General features: G+C 38.3%; 1 long non-coding RNA gene across 1 annotated transcript; it reads left to right on the plus strand.

The window, feature by feature from the left end:
• The first annotated feature begins 4674 nt into the window (after window positions 1-4674).
• Window positions 4675-5447, plus strand: LOC146747425 (uncharacterized). The gene is made up of 2 exons (XR_014929016.1): window positions 4675-4925; window positions 5204-5447. It is a non-coding gene; the product is annotated as an uncharacterized LOC146747425 (long non-coding RNA).
• The last annotated feature ends 10371 nt before the right edge of the window (window positions 5448-15818 follow it).

Below are 15818 nucleotides of genomic sequence, written 5' to 3' on the forward strand. Positions count from 1 at the left end.
TGTTCTGACATGGTGTGATGAAGAGAACAATGGTGAGTGTTCTGACATGGTGCGATGGGGAGAACTATGGTGATTGTTCTGACATGGTGTAATGGGGAGAACTATAGTAATTGTTCTGACATGGTGTGATGGGGAGAACTATTGTGATTGTTCTGACGTGTTGTGATGGGGAGAACTATAGTGATTGTTCTGCATGGTGGGATGGAAAGAACTATAAACAGCGTCCGGATTACTTTCGGAAATTCCGTCGCGTTTCGGAAAGTTTTAATTTTCAAAACTTTTGAATATTTATTTGTGCTTTTAGGTTAGTGAGAAGGTTATAATAATTCTTCATTTCACTTTAACACTGTTTTTACACCCCTCAGACCCCTTTAAAAAGTCACTTCTGGCCATTATAATGGCCACTATTTTCTTAATGGCCAGAGTATTGACCAGAATTTTTTAAGTGGCCAAAATATTTACCAGTGTTTTTAAAATGGCGGTTTTAATGACCCATGTTTTTTATACTGGTCAGAATAATTACAATTGCTTTTTAAATGATGGAGTTGATGAACATTTTTTTTTTATGGGCAGTATAATGGTCATTTTATTTTTCATTACATACATTAAATGACCAGTATTTTTGTTCATGTCTCTAAATATAATGGCCCAGAAAACAGCCTGCTACCTCGTGTGAGCTCAATATACGTGTGGGAATTTATTTTTCCCAAGTTTTACTGGCGCTTGCAAGTACACTTAAATGAAATTTCGCGAATATTGCCTCGATCCCCAGTGAAATTTCATAGTAACGCTGATGCCAGTGACTGCTGGTGGACTGCATAACCTGCGGAGTATTTAGATGGTGTTGAATCATAGGACGATTGCAGTACTGCAACTGGCACATCAAGGTATGAATTTGTAATTATTTTACCATTTTACAATGACTTCAATACAATATTAGATATTTTTGTTGTTGTTTATGTAGCAGGATAGTCTTTTGGGGCTTTTGTTTTTGTTCAGTCATGGCACACTGTGTAAGTACTGTTTCATTATCATTCATAATTGTCAAACAACAAGCTCAAGTAGGTGTTAATGAGGATTAGCTCCTATGTTTGTTAATACATGTACAAGAAAAGTATAAACAAAGGTTATTTCCAACTCCTGAAATCTGCAAAAAAACATCAACGTAAATTTGTTTCCATTCATGGCAATGTTTTCAAATTATTTTAATAAAATAATTTAACTGACTGCAAAATGTTTGTTTTTTTAAATTTTCGAAGACTATGTATATTGTTTTTTTTTCTCTTCAGACAATACCAGCAATAGTGTACTGTACACTGGGAAATCTAATTTAGTAATCATGTATTAACTATACATGTATATATTATGCCCATAACATCAAATACCATACAGAATCCCTTTTTCCTGTAAACTAGTATAGATGATATATGCCTACAGTGTGCAACAGTTCATTTTTCTTTGCGCACAAAAGAAAAAAGTAAAACTCATACTCAAAATAACTTTTAATTTAGCATGGATTTAAACTAAATTTCAATTGAATCTAATATTCTTTGCTCATCTTTGAGCCCAATTTGATTTGAATGAGTTGTAGAGATCAATATAAAAGGGAAGTGAACCTGAATGTATGCACCTAAAGTAGGAATAAACAGAAGACACTTATTCGTAGCATTCACGTAGAGCTCTTTAGCAAAGGCTAAGAGGTCCAATACGTTACCCTGTGCTAAAAAAATGTGCATAAATACAGGCTAAGAAATACTAGGTACAGAGTAAATCTGGTCAGTCCAAAGCCTTAGCACAGGCAAAACAAAACATGCATGAACGCTTAGCTCGGCTAAAAAAACCATTGTATTTAATGTTCATTTAGGAGATTTACTACTATATTCATAACTTTTTATTTTGGTGTGCCATTTCCTGCATGACAATCAACGCTAACACATATAGAGAGATTGACTCAAGAAAAAATGTACCGATGATGAGACTGTGCTACTTCCTGTTATTCTGCAATTTGCACTTTCTGAATTTGCTTTGGTATTGTTTTATAACTGTAGAACTAACTTTCCTAGTTACTCTTACTGAGCACTCATAGTTAAAATTTCTGAAGATTTTGCCTATTCTTAATAAGTTTGGGCGTTCCTTACCCCGTGCTAACCATTGTTTCCTTCTGTGCATGAACTCAAACATATGAGATTAGCTTAAATCTTAGCCCGTACTTTGTGTAGCATGAACACTACTATTGAAGATACAGGGGGCAAATGGGCGAGACTTAAACAAAATATAATGAAGGTGTAATATGCAGTCAGTAAATGTCCTGGGCGTTTCTGGGTCAGCAAAATTGATCATGGGTACTCTGACTCAACTGGGACAAAAAAATATTTAGTCTATACATGTATAACATTACTTAAATCATAGACCTTAGAGAACAGGGACATACTACTGTGGCTACCCCTTTCATGTAACCTTAGTTATAATCCTCTACCCAAATTAACACCTTAGAGAAACTGATAATAAAGCTATGTCAACACCACTGTTACATCTTTTTCTATTTCATAAGCCAAACATGGCTGCCAGGGTGTAGCTACACAAAATGAGACAATTTTGTGGTTGGAATATAATCAGAAAAATTAAATTTGATCAAAACTTGAATAGCCAAGTCCATTCTATTGATGCGAGTGAAACTAAAAATTAACAATTTTATTCCACTATGAAATCAGGAAAGGGAAACAAAAATGGTAAGTTTTCTCTGCAAGGAAACAAAACTGCCTAAATGTAAACAATAACCAAGAAAATTTGTGTCATTATAACAAGTGGATTTTTCATCATATTTAGAACAGATATAGCATAGTGCACTTGTTATACACTGACTAATGGGAATACTAGTAAAAACTGTTTCAGATGTATAAATCTTCTAGGTACATGTATATGTATTAATGAGATTATACAGGAGGTTATAACCCACATTGCACATTGTCTCAGACAGAAGTTGCATGACCCTGTTTTCTAAGGTCATGCTTAAATCATAACCATCCGAATACCATTATTTCACTTTTCAAACTCAGTGTTCTCCCCAGACTCTAAGCCAAGCATCGCGGCTAATTTACATAACAATACATCTTATTTGCATAATTTTTTTTGCATAATAATTAGCTTCCCCAACAAACATTTTAACTGAAATAAAGAACTGATACATATCTCATATATTTTTTATCATTTACATTCATTGTGTTTTATGTGTGCATTAAGTCAAATAAAGTTTGAAATAGAACAGGAAAGAAATGGAAATACTTATAGCCAGTCAGTAAATATATTGTTTATCCGTGGAGGTAATTGGTTCATCATTATTTTGTGTACAAGTACAGTCGGTTTTAGTGCCAATGTTACTGTCAGTTCATACGACTCGGGGGATTTGTTTGTTAAATTTGTAAAATCTGTATGAAGAAATTAATAAATCAATAATGACATTTTTTTTCTACAACGGCATTTCAAAACTAAAGTCAGCGATTTTTCATTGATCTATCTATTATTTGTGTAACGCTACGATCACCGTAACATTGTCAGCTGACGGCATTGCGTTGAACGGGTATTCACCGCTGCTGTTGCGATCATCGGTCCCTGACTTTTTTGTTTAAAAATACACAAACTTAGAATGTTTGCTTAATTAAAACGATTCATTGATGATTAACTAAGAAATTACATCAAAATCGCCAACGAAATGTTGTTTTTAAACATCGCGGAAAAACATGCACTCTGCGCCGCCATCTTTGTTACCTCAGTCAAAATCTCCGCTGTAACCCAGCATGCATCGGTTGTAATGTCACTACATGCGTTACGTCGCCTTAGGGTGGCGTTCCTCGGTAATGACGCACTATGAATGAGGTATTTCTAGAGGTCAGGGTTCGTTTTTTCCTTGTCCGTCTCGTCTGCAGTTGAATAATTTTTACTTCGATTTATTTACAGTTTTTTTTCCCCGATGCGACTTAATTTCACTTGTTTTTTTAATTCTTGGTAATTAGTGTCACTGGCGATGAAGTAGTAAAAACGCAATTAATCGCAGTGCAGCAACTCGGGATAGACCATCCCGACGCAATGGGCAAATTATTACTACCCTAGTATTTTGGGTTTGCCTGCTCCGCACCCTTGATAGACTTGGTAACTTCTTGTAGACTTCCGTTTTTATCACTGTTTTTGTAAGGCTAACTATGTACAAAGGCGAGATTACCTTTCGATCAATACATGTTATTGTTTTAAAGATGTGCTAGACGAGGCTGACACTTGTAAACAATACAACGTGAATAAGCATCGCGGGCATGATTTCAAGGATCGCGGGCGAAACAAAAGCGACGCGGCTGTTTGTCTAAGCGACGCGGGCCCGCAGTGCTTGAAAGGCCTGGGGAGAACACTGAAACTAAACTGTTTTTATATTTTTAATAGAATTTTTTTGATTTTGAAAAAAAAATATAGAAACAATATTACACTTAACATAATTACTCTATTAGCAGCACATGCGCTTAGGTAAATTACAGGGATCTTCAACGGTCGAAATATGTAATATTTTCATGATTTAGTATCCACAAATGTAATTTTAGAGCAAATATGGTATTGTATTGGATCATAATTATAATACAATTATTTATTTTGTGAAAGTACCTGCGGATCGATGAAGTTGTACATGCATGGTGGCATTCCCATTGTGGAGGGACTCTATAATTTTGTATGTACACAACTTCCTACTTTGAAAGACAAAATCATGCAGCTGCATTGTTACATAACATTCTTTTGTCTCTTGTAGGAAGTTAAATCCCCCTATTGTTCTCAGAAATTAGGTTCCCAAGTACAGCAATGTACTGTCCACAGAGGGACTGTGTACTGTCCTAGTCTCTCAAGAGATGAACTGTGTGTATACATGGCACAACCCCTTAATATATTCGGTTAGGAAACAATTTGATGTTATTCTGTTTTATTTGATATTTATATTTTTTCAATCAGAATGTACCGGGTATCATCTTTTTGGAAGTATATCTGAGTTGCATAGGGGAAAAATTGACATATCACAAGATGTCATTTTATCCACATTGTTATTTGTGAGGACAGAAATATGCCAGAATACACAGACACCACAAATTTTTGTTTCCAAAATTGATTACAAAGTGTCTTAATTAAAAACTGGTCATTGTAAGCTAATAGCAATCTGAATTATTTTTTGCAGATAATGACAATTTAAAAAAAGGAAATACTATATAAATGGAACGTAAGAAGTTGAAGAACCAGAATTTATGGACGTGACGTTAAGGGGAAAAAAAGTTTAACCAGTATTGATGGATGCAATGGTTTAGCATTTGCATGTTTATCAGTTTTACATTTGCACACAGATTTTGAAAGTTCCAAGTGTGTAGAGTTACTGTACATTCCTTTTTTTATGTTTTCCCTCAAATAAAAGTGACATCTTTCAACTGGTATTTCATGATTTTCAGCTATCTTATATAGTTCTTCTTGCTGACCCTTTTGTACACACCCACACTCACTCCACAATCTTTCATCTTCTTAATAATAATTAACAGGAAAATATTATTGAAAAAATCCTGTAGAGATCAAAAACATGAACAAATTTGACACGCCTACATCTTTGAGAAAAAATATTTTACACTAGAAAAAGAATAGCACAAAAACAAAGAGGAGAAAAAACATTTTGCACAGCCCCCTCCTTAAGCTAATCGCCTCTCAAGAAAACTTGATGAATATCTGGAGGAGTATGACATTGCAAACCTAAAATATTATTATCCACTAAAACAGTCTGTATGGCTGTGCACTACATCATGATTTTTCAAAAACAAAACAAAACATGGCATACTTTTAATATTGCTTACATATTCTTGTTTTGTCTAATGTTTTCATTAATTATCCAATTCTGTACTTTATGTGTTTGTACACTGAGCTGAATAATTAAGATGATGTTTTGAAGCACAGCGATAGAGGGACTGTGTTTGAAGCAATGTTTTAACCACCCCCCTCCCCCCATATGACTTTTTTACTTTGCAAAGCTGTACCTCCCAGATCTTTAGTTGTTTATGCATAGATGGTCTTTGGTTATAAATTATTTACTTTCCAGTCATTTTTGAAGTGTAAACCTTTATCATACTTTCTGCTGTGTTGACTTCCTGTCACTATGCTTTTGTTTCTCTTTGGTTAGCTAAACATATGAACGCTTGTTGAAAATCACACTTGGAAGTAAGAGTTTCTAATGGAATAGCAAGCAATCTAATCTATTCCTGAAATTGTTAAATTATATATAGTGTTATTTGGAAATGTCAAAATAAACTTCTAGGAATCTGTTATTCAGTTCAAAAAATAAACTGGTTGCATGCAGAATCTCAGAGAAACAATTGCATGTATATGCAAGAATGGACGGATGTTGCAGCAGCAGAAGTTTGGGCCTGGACATTCCAGTCGCATTTTTAAAATGATTTTAAATAATGTACGTATTCTTAAACTGTTACATGAGAGGGGCCAGAGCATGAAATAATATTTTAGTTTTGGAAACTATGCAAAGATGTGTGTTCAGTAATTCAATACCTTTGATGAGCCATTATTAAATTAGCATACTAAGGGTTAGATTTGAATAGATTCCTAGTAAGATTGGTGCATTCTTAATTCAAATAAGCTTAAAAAGTTTTAATACTACTAAATTATACATATGTTTGATATAATTTATTGTAAAACATTAATGTTGTTGTGAAAATAGTTTCATACAAAACGGTGAAAATTTGCCAAAATCCTTATATGTATTGCCAGTGATATGCTAGTTTCCATTGTTATTTAAATGTACTCATCAGGGAGGTAATCCATTACAAAACATCACTGATCCACAGTAGTCTGGTTTCAGGCTACACCAAGTCATAGTCATAAGAGGGACTTTGACCAAGTACAGGCTAAGATATAAGTGAATCCCAAATGTTTGCATATCAGCTATACCCAATTGTGTTCACTCACAGGAGGGCCCAACAGTTATAGCACAGGCCACAGTGTTGAGGGTCTCTGCACTGGCTAAGAACACCCAAACTTGTTTCCCAAGGGAGGCAGCAATTATGAACAAACAATTAAACAGCAATGGTACAGTGCCATAACTACACTGTTAACCGAAATAAACCAACCACAAATTATCGAAACAACCACCATATATTTCTCTCCTTTAATATTTTTTTTTTCATTCCTTTTCCATGTTTTATTGATTTATAATGCTTATTTTTTTTATTAATATCATCACCAGTTTTTTCAATTGTTTTTTTTTAAACCATTGTGGTGCTTCCGATACTAGTTTGCTGATAGTTGTTAGAAGGGAATTTTTGTGATGTTGATTGGTACACTCAAAAGCAATATCACATGTGCAATTTACGTTACACCCCAAAACGGCATGCGTGCGCATGCGAAACACCATATCTTCGACTTCTGGGGAAGTCGTCTACTAGTATCCCACCAGTCATTAATTACTCCGTACACGCTTCCACACTGATTGGGTCGCTGTAGTAGAGCATACAACAACGCCAATTTGGTTCGCTGTCTACGACATGCACTAATAAAACTCTGCATTCTGTAACGCCGTTATATACTGTTCCTGTGCATCCAAATAAGTCGGTCTGTCTACACTCGTGTTCCAGTGCACTTCGCTTCATAAATTAGAATGAAACATGTCAGCAGCAGAAATTTTGCGTTCGTAAACAGCGCCCCTTAGCCCCCGTGCTAAGGACTGGCCCTCCCAATGCATGGATGCAATTGGGTCTAGTCAAAATGCAAACATCAGCTAAAATCTTAGCCAGTACTTCATGTAGCATGAACACTATTATTGTCCAGCATTATAATACCGTGAACAAAAAAACATGCCATTCACTGCTAAGTCAGCTAGCGCTACACACATGGAGCTCTATGCTAGACCCCCTCCCCCATATAACTTACTGAACCACCCAACCCAGTTTTGTACACATGCAGTAGTCGTGGAATATTTTCACAGATAATTTTCATATCACATTAAACCATTCATAATAGAGAAAATAGCAAAATATAAAAATAAAGCAGAGCATCATGGGTATTTTTTAGTTGACTGTGTCTTAGCCACTTTAAAATCACCTTCCATCAACCCTTCAACATAAACTTCTACAGTTTATAACACATGTTATGAAAAGTTTAAAATGTTATAGTTTGGGTGTATTTGAAGACTAAACTTTAGTTTTTTGTCATTATTAAAATGGGAATTTTGTTTATGTTTGAGCTTAACCCCACTCATAAAGACAGGCTCTTTTTTCGGATTAATAACTCGCTGTTTATGTGACTTTTTGGAGTAACCAGCTGTTTATGTGACTTTTTTTGGTGGAAAGTCAGTTGCTGAGTATTTTTGGGGTTGCACACTTTTCAAAGGTTCAGTAGTGAATGTCTTGTTTGTTTGTTTGTTCAAGGTATTAAAATGCTGGATATTGCCTTTATAAGAACAGGATGTAGTACAGAGTCTCATTGTCAGTCCATTTTTATCTCAAGAATAATGTCACAGAATGTGCTTGTATTGATTGTCAAGTTTAGTATAGTTATGAATAAGAATAATAGTTATGAATATAATAGTTAAATTTTCAAATGGACATCAAGTACAATGGTATTTTGGGTGATTAGCCTGGGCTCAATGTTTGCACACACTTCGTTAGCGCCCGTGATAAGGGTCTAGGCCGAATTTTGAAAACGGGTCATCTTCTATGTTCAATAACCTATTGCATTATACTATATATTATTAAGTCAACAGTATCAAGTGCATGATTTGTTGTGATTTTAAAAACAAATTAACCCAAAACGTCATATTTTTTCAAGATATATAATTCCATATTTCAAATTTTTCAAAATCTTGTATTTTACGTTTACCTACAATTGTACTGGCTTAAAATTGAAGCAAACTGAAGCGAGTGAGGAAAAAGAGGAGAGCTGTCAATCCCCATGTGCCATTACCGGGTATATCTGTGACATGAAAAAAAAAATGACCATTTTATTCATGTAATGAAAAATAAAATGATCATTATAATACCCATTAAAAAATAGATTGTCACCCACTCCATCATTAAATAAAAAATTACTATTATTCTGACCAGTGTAAAAATAGTGGTCATCTTAACTACCAGTTTGAAAATACTGGCCAGTATTTTGACCATTAAAAAATTTCTGGTTGGTATTCTGGCCATTAAAAAAAAAGTGGCCATTACAATGGCCAGAAGTGACTTTTCAAAGGGGTCTGAGGGGTGAAAAAAACAGAGTTAAAGTGAAATGAAAAATTATTATAACCTCCTCACTAGCCTAAAAGTATGAATAAATATTCAAAAGTTGTGAAAATTAAATCTTTCCGAAACGCGACGGAATTTCCGAAAGTTATCCGGACGCTGTTTATAGTAATTGTTCTGACATGGTGTGATGTGGAAAACTATAGTGACTGTTCTGACAAGCTGTGATGGGAAAGAACTATAGTAACTGTTCTGACATGGTGTGATGGGGAGAACTATTGTAATTGTTCAGACATGGTGTGATAGGAAGAACTATGGTGATTTTTCTTGCATGGTGTGAATGGGGGAACTATTTCGATTGTTCTGACATGGTGTGATGGCGAGAACTATGGTGATTGTTCTGACATGGTTTGATGGGGAGAACTGTGGTGACTGTTCTGACATGGTGAGATGGGGAGAACTCTGCTGATTGTTCTGACATGGTATGATGGGGCGAACTATGGTGACTGTTCTGACATGGTGTGATGTTTAGAACTATGGTGATTGTTCTGACATGGAGTGATGAAGAGAATTATGGTGACAGTTCTGACATGGTGTGATTGGGGAGAACCATGGTGATTCTTCTGACATGGTGTGATGGGGACAACTATGGTGACTGTTCTGACAAGGTGTGATGGGGAGAACTGTGGTGATCGCTCTGACATGGTGTGATGGGGAGAACTATGGTGATTGTTCTGACATGGTGTGATTGGGAGAACTATGGTGATTGTTCTGACATGGTGTGATGGGGAGAACTATAGTAATTGTTCTGACATGGTGTGATGAAGAGAACTATGGTGACTGTTCTGACATGGTGCGATGGGTAGAACTATGGTGATTGTTCTGAAATGGTGTAATAGGGAGAACTATAGTAATTGTTCTGACATGGTGTGATGGGGAGAACTATAGTGATTGTTCTGACGTGTTGTAATGGGGAGAACTATAGTGATTATTCTGCATGGTGGGATGGGGAGAACTATTGCGATTGTTCTGACATGGTGTGATGGGGAGAACTATGCTGATTGTTCTAACATGGTGTGATGGGGAGAACAATGGTGATTGTCCTGACATAGTATGATGGAGCGAACTATGGTGACTTTTCTGACATGGTGTGATTGGGGGAACTATTGCGATTGTTCTGACATGGTGTGATGGAGAGAACTATGCTGATTGTTCTGACATGGTGTGATGGGGCGAACTATGGTGACTGTTCTGACATGGTGTGATGTTTAGAACTATAGTGATTGTTCTGACATGGAGTGATGAAGAGAATTATGGTGACTGTTCTGACATGGTGTGATTGGGGGAACTATTGCGATTGTTCTGACATGGTGTGATGGGGAGAACTATGGTGACTGTTCTGACAAGGTGTGATGTGGAGAACTATGTTGATTGAACTGTCATGGTGTGATGGGCAGAACTATGGTGATTCTTCTGACATGGTGTGACGGGGAGAACTATGGTGACTGTTCTGACATGGTTTGATGGGGAGAACTAAGGTGATTGTTCTGACATGGTGTGATGGGGAGAACTATAGTAATTGTTCTGACATGGTGTGATGAAGAGAACTATGGTGAGTGCTCTGACATGGTGCGATGGGGAAAACTATGGTGATTGTTCTGACATGGTATGATGGGGAGAACAATGGTGATTGTCCTGACATGGTGTGATGGTTAAAACTATAGTGTTTGTTCTGACGTGGAGTGATGAAGAGAACTATGGTGTCTGTTCTGACATGGTGTGTTTGGGGTAACTTTTGCGATTGAACTGTCATGGTGTGATGTGGAGAACTATGGTGATTCTTCTGACATGGTGTGATGGGGAGAACTATAGTAATTGTTCTGACATGGAGTAATGAAGAGAATTATGGTGACTGTACTGACATGGTGTGATTGGGGGAACCATTGCGATTGTTCTGACATGGTGTGATGGGGAGAACTATGGTGATTCTTCTGACATGGTGTGATGGGGAGAACTATGGTGACTGTTCTGACAAGGTGTGATGGGGAGAACTATGGTGATCGTTCTGACATGGTGTGATGGGGAGAACTATGGTGATCGTTCTGACATGGTGTGATGTGGAGAACTATGTTGATTGAACTGTCATGGTGTGATGGGCAGAACTATGGTGATTCTTCTGACATGGTGTGCGGGGAGAACTATGGTGACTGTTCTGACATGGTGTGATGGGGAGAACTATGGTGATTGTTCTGACATGGTGTGATGGGGAGAACTATAGTAATTGTTCTGACATGGTGTGATGAAGAGAACAATGGTGAGTGTTCTGACATGGTGCGATGGGGAGAACTATGGTGATTGTTCTGACATGGTGTAATGGGGAGAACTATAGTAATTGTTCTGACATGGTGTGATGGGGAGAACTATTGTGATTGTTCTGACGTGTTGTGATGGGGAGAACTATAGTGATTGTTCTGCATGGTGGGATGGAAAGAACTATAGTAATTGTTCGGACATGGTGTGATGTGGAAAACTATGGTGACTGTTCTGACATGCTGTGATGGGGGAGAACTATAGTAACTGTTCTGACATAGTATGTTGGGGAGAACTATTGTAATTGTTCAGACATGGTGTGATAGGAAGAACTATGGTGATTTTTCTTGCATAGTGTGAATGGGGGAACTATTTCGATTGTTCTGACATGGTGTGATGGCGAGAACTATGGTGATTGTTCTGACATGGTTTGATGGGGAGAACTGTGGTGACTGTTCTGACATGGTGAGATGGGGAGAACTCTGCTGATTGTTCTGACATGGTGTGATGGGGAGAACAATGGTGATTGTCCTGACATGGTATGATGGGGCGAACTATGGTGACTGTTCTGACATGGTGTGATGTTTAGAACTATGGTGATTGTTCTGACATGGAGTGATGAAGAGAATTGTGGTGACTGTTCTGACATGGTGTGATGGGGAGAACTATAGTAATTGTTCTGACATGGTGTGATGAAGAGAACTATGGTGAGTGTTCTTACATGGTATGATGGGGAGAACTATAGTAATTGTTTTGACATGGTGTGATGGGGAGAACTAAGGTGATTGTTCTGACATGGTGTGATGGGGAGAACTATAGTAATTGTTCTGACATGGTGTGATGAAGAGAACTATGGTGAGTGATCTGACATGGTGTGATGGGGAGAACTATGGTGACTGTTCTGACAAGGTGTGATGGGGAGAACTGTGGTGATCGCTCTGACATGGTGTGATGGGGAGAACTATGGTGATTGTTCTGACATGGTGTGATTGGGAGAACTATGGTGATTGTTCTGACATGGTGTGATGGGGAGAACTATAGTAATTGTTCTGACATGGTGTGATGAAGAGAACTATGGTGAGTGTTCTTACATGGTATGATGGGGAGAACTATAGTAATTGTTTTGACATGGTGTGATGGGGAGAACTATAGTAATTGTTCTGACAGGGTGTGATGGAAAGAACTATGCTGATCGTTCTGACATGGTGTGATGGGGAGAACTATGGTGATTGTTCTGACATGGTGTGATTGGGAGAACTATGGTGATTGTTCTGACATGGTGTGATGGGGAGAACTATAGTGATTGTTCTGACATGGTGTAATGGGGAGAACTATGGTGATTGTTCTGAGATGGTGTGATTGCGAGAACTATGGTGACTGTTCTGACATGGTGAGATGGGGAGAACTCTGCTGATTGTTCTGACATGGTGTGATGGGGAGAACAATGGTGATTGTCCTGACATGGTATGATGGGGCGAACTATGGTGAGTGTTCTGACATGGTGTGATGTTTAAAACTATTGTAATTGTTCTGACATGGAGTGATGAAGAGAATTATGGTGACTGTTCTGACATGGTGTGATTGGGGGAACGATTGCGATTATTCTGACATGGTGTGATGGGGAGAACTATGGTGATTCTTCTGACATGGTGTGATGGGGAGAACTATGGTGACTGTTCTGACAAGGTGTGATTGGGAGAACTATGGTGATTGTTCTGACATGGTGTGATGGGGAGAACTATAGTGATTGTTCTGACATGGTGTTATGGGGAGAACTATGGTGATTGTTCTGAGATGGTGTGATTGGGAGAACTATGGTGACTGTTCTGATATGGTGTTATAGGGAGAACTATAGTAATTGTTCTGACATGGTGTGATGGGGAGAACTATGGTGACAGTTCTGACATGGTGTGATGGGGAGAACTATGGTGATCGTTCTGACATGGTGTGATGGGGAGAACTATGGTGATTGTTCTGACATGGTGTGATTGAGAGAACTATGGTGATTGTTCTGACATGGTGTGATGGGGAGAACTATAGTAATTGTTCTGACATGGTGTGATGAAGAGAACTATGGTGACTGTTCTGACATGGTGCGATGGGTAGAGCTATGGTGATTGTTCTGACATGGTGTAATGGGGACAACTATAGTAATTGTTCTGACATGGTGTGATGGGGAGAACTATAGTGATTGTTCTGAAGTGTTGTAATGGGGAGAACTATAGTGATTATTCTGCATGGTGGGATGGGGAGAACTATTGCGATTGTTCTGACATGGTGTGATGGGGAGAACTATGCTGATTGTTCTAACATGGTGTGATGGGGAGAACAATGGTGATTGTCCTGACATAGTATGATGGAGCGAACTATGGTGACTGTTCTGACATGGTGTGATGTTTAGAACTATAGTGATTGTTCTGACATGGAGTGATGAAGAGAACTTTGGTGACATTTCTGACATGGTGTGATTGGGGGAACTATTGCGATTGTTCTGACATGGTGTGATGGAGAGAACTATGCTGATTGTTCTGACATGGTGTGATGGGGCGAACTATGGTGACTGTTCTGACATGGTGTGATGTTTAGAACTATAATGATTGTTCTGACATGGAGTGATGAAGAGAATTATGGTGACTGTTCTGACATGGTGTGATTGGGGGAACTATTGCGATTGTTCTGACATGGTGTGATGGGGAGAACTATGGTGACTGTTCTGACAAGGTTTGATGTGGAGAACTATGTTGATTGAACTGTCATGGTGTGATGGGCAGAACTATGGTGATTCTTCTGACATGGTGTGACGGGGAGAACTATGGTGACTGTTCTGACATGGTGTGATGGGGAGAACTAAGGTGATTGTTCTGACATGGTGTGATGGGGAGAACTATAGTAATTGTTCTGACATGGTGTGATGAAGAGAACTATGGTGAGTGATCTGACATGGTGCGATGGGGAGAACTATGGTGATTGTTCTGACATGGTGTGATGAAGAGAACTGTGGTGAGTGTTCTTACATGGTATGATGGGGAGAACTATAGTAATTGTTTTGACATGGTGTGATGGGGAGAACTATAGTAATTGTTCTGACAGGGTGTGATGGAAAGAACTATGCTGATCGTTCTGACATGGTGTGATGGGGAGAACTATGTTGATTCTTCTGACATTGTGTGATTGGGAGAACTATGGTGATTGTTCTGACATGGTGTGATGGGGAGAACTATAGTGATTGTTCTGACATGGTGTAATGGGGAGAACTATGGTGATTGTCTGAGATGGTGTGATTGGGAGAACTATAGTGACTGTTCTGACATGGTGAGATGGGGAGAACTCTGCTGATTGTTCTGACATGGTGTGATGGGGAGAACAATGGTGATTGTCCTGACATGGTATGATGGGGCGAACTATGGTGAGTGTTCTGACATGGTGTGATGTTTAAAACTATTGTAATTGTTCTGACATGGAGTGATGAAGAGAATTATGGTGACTGTTCTGACATGGTGTGATTGGGGGAACGATTGCGATTATTCTGACATGGTGTGATGGGGAGAACTATGGTGATTCTTCTGACATGGTGTGATGGGGAGAACTATGGTGACTGTTCTGACAAGGTGTGATTGGGAGAACTATTGTGATTGTTCTGACATGGTGTGATGGGGAGAACTATAGTGATTGTTCTGACATGGTGTTATGGGGAGAACTATGGTGATTGTTCTAACATGGTGTGATGGGGAGAACAATGGTGATTGTCCTGACATAGTATGATGGAGCGAACTATGGTGACTGTTCTGACATGGTGTGATGTTTAGAACTATAGTGATTGTTCTGACATGGAGTGATGAAGAGAACTTTGGTGACTTTTCTGACATGGTGTGATTGGGGGAACTATTGCGATTGTTCTGACATGGTGTGATGGAGAGAACTATGCTGATTGTTCTGACATGGTGTGATGGGGCGAACTATGGTGACTGTTCTGACATGGTGTGATGTTTAGAACTATAATGATTGTTCTGACATGGAGTGATGAAGAGAATTATGGTGACTGTTCTGACATGGTGTGATTGGGGGAACTATTGCGATTGTTCTGACATGGTGTGATGGGGAGAACTATGGTGACTGTTCCGACAAGGTTTGATGTGGAGAACTATGTTGATTGAACTGTCATGGTGTGATGGGCAGAACTATGGTGATTCTTCTGACATGGTGTGACGGGGAGAACTATGGTGACTGTTCTGACATGGTGTGATGGGGAGAACTAAGGTGATTGTT

The sequence above is a fragment of the Saccoglossus kowalevskii genome, chromosome 3 (genome assembly GCF_978046115.1).
Source record: "Saccoglossus kowalevskii chromosome 3, keSacKowa6.1, whole genome shotgun sequence".
Taxonomy (NCBI): domain Eukaryota; kingdom Metazoa; phylum Hemichordata; class Enteropneusta; family Harrimaniidae; genus Saccoglossus; species Saccoglossus kowalevskii.